Below are 15560 nucleotides of genomic sequence, written 5' to 3' on the forward strand. Positions count from 1 at the left end.
AACAGAAAATAAAATTTTTATATCCATAATGTCTTAGAATCATCATTGTGTAGTTTGATAAAATATGATTGTAAATTGTGTTTAAAAATAAGTAATTAAATAATTATTTGAGCAAGCCGAAGGCAACTGTTGCAAGGAACACAAAACTCCATGATGTGTTGGTTAATGGAGAAAAATAACCTTGGAAGAACTCAGACTCACTGGGCCAGTTCCCCTCTGGTTTAACAATACGAATATAATGCCAATATTACTTATGTATAGTGCAAGTCATGGTTTAAAATGAACACGGATGGAGTTGGGAGGGTAATTCCACCAACGTGGTATGATGAAGCCAAAAGTCTGGGAAAGTGTTTTGGTGCCTCTTTGTGTTGGTACAACAAGGCGAAATTCCTTAGCCGACCACAGGCTTCTGGTGGGCGTGTAGCTCTGCAGAAATGATTTTAGGTATGCTGGAGCAGACCCAGTGACAGTTCTGTATGCCAGCATCAGAGCCTTGAACTTGATATGTGCATCAACCAGCAGGCAGTGAAGAGAGACAAGTAGTGGTATAACATGCACTATCTGTGGTTGATTAAAGACCAGACGTGATGCTGCATTCTGGATCATTTGCAGGGGTCTAATTTCACATGCAGGGAGGCCTGCAATGAGAGCGTTACAGTAGTCCAGTTTAATTATGACAAATAACTGAACGATACGTTGTGTGGCATGTTCAGAGAGGAAGGATCTAATCTTCCTGATATTGTAGAGTGTAAATCAACATGATCTTGCGGTGATCTCTTTGAGATGTGGTCTGTTAAATTTAGTTTGTTATCAATGTTTTGGATGCCGTTGATCAGATGATAAGAGCAAGTCAAATTGTAACTCTGATAAGTGCAGTTTCTGTACTGTGATAAGGCCTAAATCCTGACTGAAATTGTTCATATAGACTATTTCTCTGTAGAAATAAACATATTTGGGTGGCTACTGCCTTTTCTAGTATTTTCGACATAAACAGGAGATTTGAAATCAGTCTATATTCGCCAGTTCTCCAGGATCAAGTTGTGGCTTCTTAATAAGCAGTTTGATAACTGCCATTTTAAAGTTTCTTGGGACGTGTCCTAAGGATAGCGAGGAGTTAATAATATTAAGAAGAGGTTCTGAGATTACAGGGAATACCTTTTTTAAGAGCTTGGTTGGTATTGGATCTAACATACATGTTGTGGCTTTTTATGTTTCAGTAAGTTTTGTTAGCTCTTCTTGACCTATGACAGCAAATGATTAAAGTTGCACATGAGGAAAATTATGAGACATTGTTTTCTGAGGTACTGTGACAGATGATTGCATAATTCCAATTTTATTTCTGATTATTTCAATTTTATCAGTAAAGAAATTAATGAAGTCATTACTCTTGTGCAGCGATGGAATATCTGGTTCTATTGAGGCTTTTTTCCTAACCAATTAAGCCACAGTACTGAATAAACACCTAGGATTGTTGTGGTTATTTTCTATGAGGTTCCTTAAATATGCTGACCTGGCAGTTTTAGTGCCTGTCTGTAGCTACAGACACTATCCTTCCATGCACCGCAAAATACCTCCACCACAATACCATGGTGCAGGGCTTTTTTCTTACATTTTTTTTATTTTTTTATTGTATTTAATTAATTTTTCATTACAGCCAAGTATGGAAAATAACTGACAAGGTCATAGCACGTGAGGGCAATATATACAGAGGGACTAACAAGGTTAACAAGAAACACCTGGTGAACAATTAGAGGGGAACAAGGAACAGAGACAAGACCAATTACTAAAACAAGATTTCAAAATAAGAGTCCACACAAGACTAAAGTCCAGAACAGTGGTTCCCAACCCAGTTCTGGGAGGCCCCCAACACTACACATTTTTTTATATCTCCCAAATCAAACACACCTGATTCAACTCATCAGCTCATTAGTGGAGACTCCCAAGACCTGAATTGGATGTGTCAGAAAAGGGAGATACACAAAAGAATTCAGTATTTGGGGCCTCCAGGAACAGGGTTGGGAACCACTGGTCCAGAACATATGTTACACAATAGGAGCACACAAGATGCCCTTTGGAACATTCTCAATACATGCTGGGATAACATGGATCATCAAGTTTTGCTCAAACTTGTGGAGTCTATGCCAGTCTTTCATAGCCCATGATATCATAAAATGGCTGTTGAACCCCACTGTATTTGTTCATAGAATAACAATTAAAAAGTAACATGTGTTGACTTTTAGTTCTCTCATTTCCTCCTTCTTCTGAGGCTCCCATCTCAGTATGCAGTGGCTCATATTTAATCTTTGTGTAACTAAGTGTCTGAGAGATAAGGAAATGGGTTTTGGTCACTGATGGGCCCTCTTTGTGTGCCTAGACTTGCAATTTGGTTACCGTCACAAGAGCACATATCAAATATTCAAAATAAGTTTGCCTTTTGTTGAAAAGCACTTTGCTGCAGCTTTAATTGGGCTTTTGAAATGCCTCTTATCTGCCATTGTTAACAAAGAAGCCATGCTTTATAAAGCTACATTCATTTAAGCCATTTTTATGTCTGTTCAAGTGTGTTCTTTTTGATCTGAAAGAAGGAAAACACTTTAGTTACAGTGTTATGTAAACCATATTCACATCTCAGCGGCATAAACAGCTCTTAAAGGGAAATCTAAGTTGCGTTACTTTGTAAAGCTGCATTGGAACAATATGTATTTTGAAAAGTGCTACAAATAACATGAATTATGATCTGAGTGTACTGATCTGAATCCAGTCTGATTCGGTGTGTTTCTTCATGGACGTTAATGTGATAATGAGGTAAAATGCTGTATTGAATGTCTTCCTTGATTCACTTGAGTAGATCTTTTGGCTATGACAGCAGCAACATCCTCTGGATTAAAACCCAGCTTCCTGTGAAGGTCACATGACTGTAGCATGCATTTTAAACCCAAATCAATTTATGGTGTAGTATTACTGTTCTTCTGAACAGGACTTAACTGTAAAAGCTCAGGTCACTGGGGAGCTAAGCAACAAGACTTAATGTTAGTCTGGATGAACCAGGGTCTTTTGCTCATCTGCCATGGAGTTAAACTCATTGGCCTTTTCTCAAGTTCAGAGGTAACCGAGGCCTTCAAGAAAGACCCCTAGTGTCGCTTAATTCGACACAACGTCGAGTGAGCGAGAGACGGGGAACAAAAGAAACACCTACAGTGAGCTCTGAGGTTATTAATCGATGGTATTAAGCCATCGATCCACAGAATTTTTAACCTTTATTTTTTTTAATTGTGTTTAAAAGCCGAATTGCTGGTTAGGATCTACACTCCCCATTATTCTGCAGAGAAAAGATCCACCAATCAGAGAATCACGGCCAACAAAGTGCACCAAAAGTGTTCTGCAGCGATTCCCATTTCCATGGCGCACAGTGAATGGTGTAATTGAGTAGGTCCTCCTACACTCTCAATTTCCCTGAAATTGCATTAAGCCAGCCAATCAGATTGGAGCTTGTGATTTTGAGAATGCGCTTTTCAGTTTTTTTTACAATATAAATCAAAGGGTTTGTGGGCATGCTGTCTTATGCTGAAAGTGACACTTAACGAGATGAACATTAAAAGTGAAATGTCAAATTAACATCAAGATTTATCACAAACAATCTTGACAACATGCACCAAATGATTTATATTTGTTGTTCACATCAAGACTGTTGATTAAATGTTTCTTCTTTACAGCTCTAAATGTTCATTATACTGTTTCTATTCAATTTTTATTACATTTAGACTTTTTAGGGCATTTAGTGGTGTCATTTAGACCTTAATAGACAGATTTAAAAAGTAAGGCTTTTAAGCCAGACTTTTACTTTGGTTTCAATTCTTCCTGATCAGTGCCGGAGACTGCAGTTGAGATGTGATATATATTTGAGTGTGTGCAAATAGACAGTGTGATTTGATGAGGTATAATCCATCAAACCACATTCACATGCCGCCTCAGTACTGGAAGCTCAGTTGAAGATGAGTAAGATGAAGCTGTTCCTGTGAGATGAGTTCCATGCAGCTCTCTCTCCATGATTCTGCTGCCAATTAGCTCTCAAATGCACAATTTGTGTGTTAGTGTGTATACACTAAAACATCTGCCTGTGTGGCAGGTGTTGCCACAGAGTCTTATTATAGCCGCATTCTTCTCACAATCTGTGGCTGTGAGATGAGCTTGTGATTTTGTCACCGACTGTCAGCTGACACTCACGCTCATTGCAATAGAGATGATGTCATCTTTTCTCAAAGCCTCTGAAAAAATGGGATTTGTTTTACTCCTGGTCTTTTTTTGTAAAGGTTTGTGTGTGTGTGTGTGTGTGTGTGTGTGTGTGTGTGTGTGTGTGTGTGTGTGTGTGTGGCAACCTGCAAAGGGGGGGCTAGTGATCGTTTGTCAAGTTCAACAGCTCTATTCCAGTACTGTCTCTGTTTTCCGGTGTGTTAGCTGTAATATTAAAGCATGCTGAGTTCACACTGTAAAATTTTACCATTTTATGATGGTTACTGTGGGTTACCTATTTTTAGGAACCTATTTTGACCATTTAAATAATCACAATGATTATACTGCTGCCTGGTGATGCAAATATTGTCTATTGCACATTAGACAATATTTACATCACCAGGCAGCAGAATAATCATTATAAATATTTAGTGAATATTTGATTTATTGCCAAGCTCTAGTTGAATCTGAGCAGTTCACACATGTTGTCTTTGATCTGTACACACAGCAGGTGTCGGGCATTATGACAGAGACCAGTACAGCTGCAGTTGCCAAACAGGCCCTACTTTGCCTCCATTTGGTGCTCAGAGTCAGGCATTTAGCTAATGTCAAGTTGGTTCGCCTGAATGTGTTTCCACTAATGCAGACCTGCCAACCTGTACGCATTTTGCGTAGCGGTTACGCATTTTGAACTCAAATTACGCTGATACGATTTGTCACTCTAAAACTACGCATAACCTGGTGACCCGCCTCTTTTCACGCGCAGTCCTCAAATCAAGCAACAGCAAATGAATAAGAGTTTGACCAATCATAGCGCTGGGTTCATTTCTCAAACTAGCAAGCGGGGATGATTGACAGATACGTAAGGCAATAAAGAATCCCGCTCAATCCCGCTTCCACTCCCGCGGCCTGCCGTCTGACTGATTTGAGCGAGGACAGTAGGCTACAGTCACGGTACTTTTGACTCCTAAAGGTAAACCGGCTGGGGTGGATGTGGAAAGTTGAAATATTGTATTGAGTTGATCTGGATTCGATTATCACACGGGAGTGATCGCATGGATTATATATCTCACTCAAAATACTCCGGTATTCATGGTCACTCAGAAAAGAGGAAAACATAATTTAGCCATGCAAATTATAAAATCCATAAGTAAAGCTGAAGAATAAATCTTAATAAAATGAATCATTATGGTTTATTGATTATGAAAGTTCTGTGATTTGTGGATGACTGATAAGCGTGAGTCTGGAGAAACAGGCGTACATTTACTCATTCTCATGATTGAAATACGTAGCTTGCATGTGTTACATTATTGTGTTAATAATAGCTAAAGTACCTAATTATGTTACATATTTATTTTGTATGAAAATTAGCGCGTTCGTTACTTGCGGATTTAAAAGTACCGTTATATCATTGCAGCGCGAGCTCTCTCACAAACACTGACGCGCGCGCAGAGAGAAGATAACTGTAAAATGAAAATTGACGGGCTAAGTTTAAATTTGTATTATCCACCCGTGTTTTTAGAATTCGTTAAATGACGTACGTTTTACTGTTAACAGACCTTCCTATATCGGATTCGTCTAACTTGATATTCTTTTTAGAATAAGTGATTCGTTTTGCTATTATTGGACTCCTGTCTATTCATTGTCAACTATTTTCTATAAATATGTTTGTATTGGCTAACGTTTATTAAGTAATGCGTGTCCTGTTTAAAATGTGTAATGTTCAAATGCAAAGACAGCTCGTCACAAATAAAAGCATTTTCTTTGAGATTTAGTATCATATTTGGAAATTGGAATAATAAATGACAATTTATCTTAAATGTACACACAATGTTCCTGTTTTTATTTATTTATTTATTTTTTTTTACTGTTTTTTTTAGGGGTTTCTTAATTTTAGACTAGTTGACCAGCACACATTACAATGCAATGTTAATCATGAATAAAAATGGTTTTGAGCAGTACTATTGAAACTGGACTCTCACTGTAAATTGCAGTGCAAGAGAAATTTTCTGATTTGGGTCGAATTTAAAAAACCTTAGAAGTCAAAACTAGAATTATGAAGATAGGCATACATGCGTATGCGTATACTTCCAAAGACATGTGTTTGTGTGTCTCTTGCATTCTCAAAAAATATATGCCAATATATTGTTCTATATATGTAGTATATTATATGTTATAGTAATCTTATAGAAATAGGCTATAGGCCTATTATTTTGGGACATACTATAGAAGTATTACAGTATTTTGGGACAGACTATAGAAGTATTATAAGACTGTAGGCTACTGTAGGAGGGTAAGGTCATTATAGAGATCATAAGTGACCTGGGCTACACATCACTAAAAATCTTATAGTATTACTTGTATATAGGAACAGATTATGGCAGACAGATGGCCTACATGATGTTAAGAGGATATATTGTGTGTGTGTGTGTGTGTGTGTGTGTGTGTGTGTGTGTGTGTGTGTGTGTGTGTGTGTGTATGCGCTCGCACCTTGCAGTTAATCAAAATGGCTTCAGATGAGGACACTGACAGGGAGAGAGAAGGCAGCAAACCTAAAAAGAAGCGGGTCTTTGCCCCTCAGAAATTCCTGAAAAAATATCAAGAGCAGTGGCCATGCCTCCGCCCCTCTAAACTGCCCAATCATGCCTTTTGCACTTTGTGTAATTATGATTTTGACATTGGCCACCAAGGAGCTACAGGTAATAATGTAGCTATCATATATATGGCTAATTAAACAATTGAATGCAATTCATTTATGGATATCAGTTAATATAAGCACACATACAATTAAATATTGATCATGAAAAAAATATTTTTAAGCAGGTGTACTGAAAAAAAGTATAGCGTAGTAGTGCAGAGCAAGTGATATTTTTAGAATCCGGTGAAATCATAGTTTTGCCTAATCACTTTTACAGTCTACCCTATAATTACGAAGAGAGGCTTTAGAGTGTGTGTACGTATGTTTTTTGCAGACTGTCGACGGCATGTGGAGGGCAAAAAACATTTAAAAAATGTGGCTGCTACAGACTCAGTGCCTAGAATGAACTCATTCTTCGTACAACCACAGGATTTGAGACCAATCCGCGCCGAAACCCTTTACACTACATTCATTGTAGAACACAACTTGCCATTAGCTGCTGCAGACCATGCCGGACCTCTGTTTAAGAAGATGTTTCCTGATAGTGAGATAGCCAAACAGTATGGCTGTGGCAGAACTAAGACTGCTGCCATAATAAAAACACTGGCCTGGCATGATGATGAGTGCATTACAGAAGCAATGAAGCACTCTCCATACAGCCTTGCTACAGATGGGAGCACAGATATGGAGGACATAAAAATTTACCCCATTGTAGTGAAGATTTTTAATGCCAATCTAGGTAGGGTAGTTGTGATGTTGCTTAAGATTTGTGAATCAAGAGAATCTACTGGGAGAGCAATATTTGAATTGCTTGATGGTGAACTGACAAAGAGAGGCATACCATAGTCAAATTGTGTCAGTCTTGCAGCTGACAATGCTGCAGTTATGCAAGGTTTGGGGAAAGGTGTAGCGGCTTTTTCAAGGCACAACATCCGCATATCTACCTAGTTGGTTGTCCCTGCCACCTGATACACCTAGCTGCAGAGAGGGCATCCAGGCAGCTTAGTGTGAACATCGAAGACTTCCTCATTACCATCTATTACTATCTAGACAAAAGCAGCAAGAGAAAGTTGAACCTACGTGATATTCAAATCATGTGTGACACAGAGGTGAGGAAGATCCTCAAGCTGGCCTCCACAAGATGGCTGTCTCTGGGGCAGTGTGTGAACCGTTTACTGCAACAGTGGGATGCTCTTACTGTTTTCTTTGGTAATGAGGTAGATGCAGGGAAGAAAAAGAGGACAAAGTTATCAGGTTCCTCCAATCTGGCAAAGCTTCCACCTGGTCCTACACAGAAGCCTAAAGCCACACCCTCCAGCAGCATGCCAGCTAAAGTGCAGCCCAAGCTCTCCTCTATCCTACCAAAGCTGTCTGCACCTCCACCTGGTCCTACTCAGAAGCCTAAAGCTCCTGCACATCTTGCTGCAGAGTTTGACCTAACAAATTTCCTCTTCAAGCAAAACGAAATTGGAAAAAGAGCTGCAAAAGAAAAAGAAAAAACAAAGGCAGAAAGAACCGAGAAAGAAGAGAAAAGGATCTGACAAAACCTGAGAAGGTACTTCAGTTCCTCACCAACCCTATGTCAAAAGTGTATTCACTCTTTCTGAAGAGGGTCATACCAGTTTTTGACATCAGCAACCAAATACTTCAAAAGAGGAGCCATGCATTCATATCCTGCTTCCAACTTTGGAGCTGCAACTGCAAAAGATATTGCTTTCATTCTGCAAGCCTGAGCATGTGATCACTATGTTGAATGAAATTGGTAGAGGTATCAGGCCAACCATCACAAGTGAAAAGCAGCTGCCTGATGAGGAACTCTCAATTGGGCATGAGACCCAAGTTTTTATCCAAAGCCAGGGTAACCTAGAGCTGAAGCCTTTCTATAGGGATGTGAGGAAGTTCTTTTCATCTGCAGCTGACTACATGCTTTCCAAATTTCCATTTGGAGATGAGCTGCTTATGCATGCTGTTGTGGCCAACATAGAGAAGAAGCTATCTGTGAAATTCTGTTCTGTTGAGTTCTTCATCAGTCGCTTTCCTTCTATTTTGCCGGATAGTGTAACAGTGGATCAGGTAGAGGATGAGTTCAGGATGTATCAAACCACCAGCTTTGATTCCAGCATCCTCAGGAAACGTATTGATGAGGCATGGAGAGACATCAGCCTTTTGAAGAGGGGAGGCCAGGAGGTCTTCGCCAACCTCTCAGCAGTCATGCTTGGAATACTAGTAATATTCCATAGCAATGCTGACTGTGAGAGGGTTTTCAGTCTTGTTACCAAGAACAAGACCCAATACAGAGCCAGCCTGAGCACTGATATGATCAGTGCTTTGGTTATGAAAAAGGTGAGCATGGCTGCTAAGGGGACTGTCTGCCACATGGAGGGCTTCAGCGACAGACTTCTCAGGAAGGCCAAGTCCGCTACCTATGAGGCAAAACAGTCTAGAGCAGCTGTCACTGCCACAAGTGATAAATCTCAACAGTAAAATGTTTATTTAGAAAGGACATGGCATGGCTTCAGTAATTTTATCTTTCTTTCAATAGTTTGCCAGTTGTCAATTTTCAAAAGGACATATTTTCTTTTGTGATTTTGAGTTATTTATATGATGTTGAAGGTCTATGATAAGGGTCATAAACCTTTTTGAATTTTCACTTCCCTTTTGTCAAATGTCCAAGTTGAAGTGAATGTGATGAGTGATGTAAATGTATGTCTTTTCATTAAAAATGTTCTTGCTTCCTTCATAGTGGATTTATATGTTGAATAACTAAATATGGTGGTGAGTGGGGAAATGACTATGTCCTATGACCAGGTGAAGTGATTGGTAAGCATTTGAACAAAACGATACACTATACTGATGCCCAACCAGCCAAAATGACATCAAAGATAGTGGTAATGGCACATTTTTTCCGTGTGCGTGCCGCCATGTTCATGAACCAGAACTTCGACAATAAATCAGTAAGTTGCTACTCAAAAAAGTTTTTGAAGGTTGGCAGGTCTGCTAATGCAAGTGTAGATTGAAAAGCAAAAGAAAACTTTGACATCCACACCAATTAGTTGTTTTAGATGACTGTGAAAGATGAGACTATCAAAATGTTTGGTACAATACACTTTTCCTTTTCACCCCCTCTGCTTTAGCCTGCAGCAAGTTCAGCATTTTTTTAGCGAGCATGTGTTTTTTTTTTTTTTTTATAAACATCATAGGTCAGCAGTTTTGAGTGCGTAAGGCAGTAAATGGAGACTCAGACAGGAGCAGATGGATCCGTATTTTGCACAGATGTCCTAGCGGCTGGCCTTGTTAATTGTTGCCTCCAAAAAATTACAAACATTTAAGTTTTAATTAAGTAGAATTAAGCAATGCTGAAAATGTGTTGAAAAAAGTAGCCTGATGAGAGCATTATCAGTAATTTAATAATCAGTTCAAAATGTATGATGACAAACAAAGGACACTTTATGTGGTCAGCAATTGGCTAAATAAATAGTTCACCCTAATATGATATTTCTTTCATCATTTACTCACCCTCACGTTGTTCCAAACCTGTATGACACAAAAGGAGTTGTTTTGCTGTAGGGATGCTGTGGTGGAGTTTTTGATGGTTAGATTACCATCTGAGAAAAAAATCGTGGTTAACCCGTTTTACAATTATTTGCTAATTTTCTTATTATGCAACAGCACTGATAAATATCATATCACAATTGAACATGTTAATGGATGCATTTCTTAGGAATATATGGACTCTAAGCACAGCCAAACAATAGGAAAACTGATAAATGCAAAACAAATAAATAGGAGGTGTAATAAGAGATGCTCCAACATTGGACACAAGACTGTCATATGATGCACTTCAATGTAACAGGAGTACATGGAGTGCATAACTGTAAGATTATTGTGGGTCCATGGCACCCAACAGTATATTCTTCTACAACAGTTTCTTAAAGTTTCGTAAAGCAATCTGTCAGCCACCCCACGATAAAGTATCAGCAACATAAAAATACTCCATAAAAATACTTTTGAGGACTTTTAATCGGTCCACAACAACTCACAAAAAAACTTGTGGACTGTGAATAATAATGGGAATATTTCTTAAAGCAGGCTATTTAAAGTCTAATAATGACTAAAATTTACATTTATTGTTGAATGCGGTGAATTCATACTCAAGCAATGCTTTAAATAATGAGGATGATTTAAGATGCAAAAGGAACTACACATAAATGCACCGCACACATTCAGTCAGCATGCTTAAACATTACAAAAAGTTGCATCTCACAATTCAGCACCACAGCTAAAAATAATGAACTCACTAGTTGATTGTTGGACGAGTTGTGGAACATCCTGTCCTATGTGTAGGATGGGTATCTTTAGGCTATATGATGTTTATCTGCATGTTTTCCATCCATCATCTTCAGTCAGTCATTGAAATGCTCCCAACACAGCCAATTAAAGTCACTTTTTCAGTGGACATGTATCTAGTAGATGGAGTTCCACTTTTATGTTTTGGAGTTAGTGTGTAAGCCCCAGTGTCACGTGAATTGAAAGTTCACATTCAGTTCGCAACACCTGGCCAGGAACCACGCGACCACTTTCTGTAACCATTGTACCAGCTGCCCTAAACTCCCAAGCACAAGGAAAATAGATGGGCTTACACCGAAAACGCTTTTTTATTATAAATGTATATATTATACAGTATACATTTTATGTTTGCCATGTGTAAATAAAACATTGTACGTTTTTTTAACCATAGATTCAAAATTCTTGCGGTCAAATTAACCGTGATTTTATTTATTTTTTTATCACGGTAAATTTTGAAATCGTATAAATGTGGCCTTATAGAATGTGATTTAAGAGTTTCAACAATGGGGAATATGTTCAATGAATAACGACTTAGGCTAAGTTTTGGTGTGTCCCACGCACAAAGCTAACATATGGCTTCAGAAGACTTGGAATATAGTTATGTGGAATATAATTGACTACTTATGGTGCTTTTTTTTTCCATTCCATTTTGTGTATGGAAAAGAGCAGCTTAGGCTTTTTGCTGAACTTATCCTTTTTTGTTTCACAGTGAAAGAAAGTCATATGGTTCCCCTTCTGTCACTCACTAGACGTTGTGTCGATTGTAGTGACACAAGGGTTCTTTCTTGAGAACCTTGCGTACCTCTGGATTTGAGAAAAGGCCAATGAGAAATTGGCAGGTAGAATTTGCATGTCCCGCCCCCAAACAAACAGGTATGAAGGGAAGCAGACGTGCATCTGTCAGTCAAATTTTTTCTTTGGAGCCAAGCTGTTGTGCAGCAGCAAGCTGAGTTTCATTACTCACCTCTGTCAGAGCATTGCTGTTGGATCTATGGCACGTTTCCAGTTGCTTTTTCTTTCTCTATACATTGTGCAGTCCACGCCCCTGGGCGCTTCGACAGCGCTTCTGTAAAGAGCTTTATACCCTCTAAAAGAAATGTTTTTTTCCCCTCTAAAAGAAAGTATTTTCAGTAAATTATTTAATTTATTAAAAATTATATAAAAATTCAGTATTACAGTAAAAGAGCAATACACAGCAGGCGTTGAACGTCCTTTTCAGGATGTGTCCTGCTCTTCTGCCTCTGCGTAGTTCCTGGATGCGGTCAATATCTCTCCAAATCCGATGGTCATAGACGCTGCCTAGTGTCTGGGCCGCGATCACACTAAGGCAGCATTTGTGGATGGTACATGTATGATGTACATGCACTGCGAGCATATGACCATGGCAAAGTTGCTTTCATTTCTGGAAGTGAATGCCACTCCAGCCGCCCCCGCGTTGCTCCTTCTTCCCACGGATTGAGGACGACTAGGTTGGTGATGGAGGCATTTTGGGGATGGCAGCGGACTCGGTTTCACCGGGTACGTCCCCACGAACCACCTGCCCCCCAGCACGTTCGTTTGCTTCCATCTTGGTTCCAGGTGAGGGCGGCTCGCCTCACGGCCAGTCTGCGTTATCCCTCGAGCCCCCTTGAGTTGGATGATGACATCGCCGCTGCATCGGAGAGCATCCAGGTGTCTGACGCAGATGACTGGACTAGGCTGCCACCTTATGGTCAGCCCACCCAGTTTTAGGCTGATGCACAGATGGCCAACATGCTTTCCCGGTCTGCCGTGAGCGTCAAGTTGGACTGGAACCCTCCGTCCTCCCCACAGCCTTCACGGCTTGACGATTGGTACCTCGGGTCAGGGTGCCGCACTCTGCCTAGTGTTGCTGGCTGTATTACTTATCCTGCAGAGTTTTTTCCTGCTGATTCTGGGAAAGCACATCTTGATTTGTTCAGACAGCACCTCGATGGTAGCCTACATAAATCACCAAGGCGGCGTGCGCTCTCGTAATATGTCACAACTTGCCCGCCATCTCCGCCTTGGGATTCAGCCTGATTTGGGACCGGTTCGGCATGGCACATGTAGATCTCTTTCCCTCCCAATTCAATTCCCACTGCCCGCTCTGGTACTCCCTAAGGGAGGCCCCTCTGGGGACAGACGCGCTGGCACACAGCTGGCCCCAGGGGCTGCGCAAGTACACATTTCCCCCAGTGAGCCTTCTTGCACTGGTGTAAGGTCAGGGAGGACGGGGAACAAGTCACCTTAGTGGCTCATTACTGGCCCACTTGGACTTGGTTCTTGGATCTCACGCTCCTCGCGACAATACCTCCCTACCACATTGCTCTGAGGAAGGACCTTCTTTCCCATGGACTGGGCACCCTCTGGCATCCGCATCCAGACCTCTGGAACCTCCACGTCTGGCCCTTGGATGGGATGTGGAGGATCTGAGTGACCTACCATCTGCGGTTGTAGACATGATCAACCATGTTAGAGCTCCATCTACCAGGCAGCTTTATGCCCTAAAGTGGCACTTGTTCGCAAATTGGTGTTCTTCCTGGTCTGAAGACCCGCAAAGATGTGCAGTTCGGTCAGTAACTCTGTCCCCGGTCGCTGTGTTTGTAGAGCTCCTCCCTCACTAGGTAGGCCCTACCAATCCTAAGGATTTGGATATGACACTTTTTTTGGGGGGCGGTGGGGAGGACGTGTTCCTGATACAGTTTGCTTCTAGCATGCGGTAGCTTGCTTGCACCTGTGTCAGCGGTTCATGTCACATGGTTTAGTGCATGCCGTTTTTAAATGGGACCTCGACACAACCTCGACACAACGTCTAGTGAGTAACAGAAGGGGAACGTCATGGTTACTGTTGTAACCTCCATTCCCTTTGCCATGACACTAGACCTACCTCTGTAAACGTCCGAACCTTATTATCGGCTCCTCAGTGCAAAAACCTGACTGACAGACACATGTCCGCTTCCATTTATACCCGTATGTCCGGGGGCGGCACATTCAAATTATGTCTGCCAATTTCTCATTGGCCTTTTCTCAAATCCAGAGGTTTGCGAGGCTCTCAAGAAAGACCCCTTGTGTCACTACAATCAACACAACGTCTTGTTCCCTCCTTCAGGGAATGAAGGTTACAACAGTAAACATGATGGTTTGGAACACATGAAGGTGCAAATAAACTTTTCCTTTACAATGTGCAATCAACAATTTGCATGTCCAAGAAAACCAGTTGTATAATAGATGCACAGCTTGAGAAGAGAATGTTGTCCACATCTCTGTGCATGATTTTGAGGACTCAATTTTGCTGATGCTTTGCATCTCTTCTGTGTTCCTGGAAAGGCCGTTCCTGTTATCTCTGTGGTAATGTGTGACCCTGACAAGTCATTCTATCACAGTGCTGCCCAAAACATTTTAAGCACAGTTGAGATGATATGATTTGATATTTTACAACAGCTTCAGCCAATCAGAGTTTACAGATCCCTTCTTAGGAAAAACAATCATGCCAGCAGCCACTAATTTTGTATGTTTTGTCTAAAATATCTTGCATCATAAACTAATTCCCTAACCTTACTTGCTATGTGATATACAACAACGGTATGGCCTCCCAGACTGAATTATAAAGAATCAGATTCTTATTTTAGCTATTAAATCAAGCAAAGGATGCAGAGCAGGAGTAGAATTATTAAAAAACAGAAAGATGCCAGCCGTAGAGGTCATACTAAGAGCTCAAAATTGGCCACGATTATGTATGCAGGAGGGATATCCATGGTCGGAGTATCTCTTATTCACAGGTATGAGCTAATGGCTCAGAAGGCCTTCTGAACTTATAAGGCTGATTTATACTTACTGGGTGAACAGGCTTCGCTTAGTTCGCCTACAAATGATGATGAAATGCTGTGACGTTTTTGTTCTGCCAAGGTGTTAATTTGGTGAGATTTCTCCTGTTCACGCACATCTCTGAGATTCTTGACTCATGAGATCTCGACTGGTCGAAGAGCATTGATGATTGGTTAAAACTATTCGTGGGTCTGGTTTGGACATGTTTTTATTTATAATTGCACGTGCCAGCTGAGGAGTTGTTACATAGGTTACTGTCAATCAAATGGATACCTTTTAAGCCTGTCTCTCAGAGATTGTTTGGAAGAGTACTTTTTATATGATTTGCAACACAAACTCTACAAAGACAGCACAGCCATGACAAATGAGTAGAGAGATATTCGAGTTTTTAAAAGTGGAAGGGGCCATGACAAGTTTAATAAAGCAAAGAAGCAACACAGCGCTAAAAGTGGCAGTCCATGGAGAGAAAAACCTGGATTATTGGCTTTACTTGTGGCTGGAACAGAATGTTAAACATAGT

At 40.5% G+C, this 15560-nt stretch overlaps 1 protein-coding gene across 1 annotated transcript in view; it reads left to right on the forward strand.

Annotated features, from left to right (window-relative positions):
• LOC127625230 (protein turtle homolog B-like) overlaps positions 1 to 15560 on the forward strand; it is a 175384-nt gene that overhangs the window by 77618 nt on the left and 82206 nt on the right. The gene's annotated exons all lie outside the window — the stretch shown is intronic.

The sequence above is a fragment of the Xyrauchen texanus genome, chromosome 31 (assembly GCF_025860055.1).
Source record: "Xyrauchen texanus isolate HMW12.3.18 chromosome 31, RBS_HiC_50CHRs, whole genome shotgun sequence".
In the NCBI taxonomy this organism is placed as follows: domain Eukaryota; kingdom Metazoa; phylum Chordata; class Actinopteri; order Cypriniformes; family Catostomidae; genus Xyrauchen; species Xyrauchen texanus.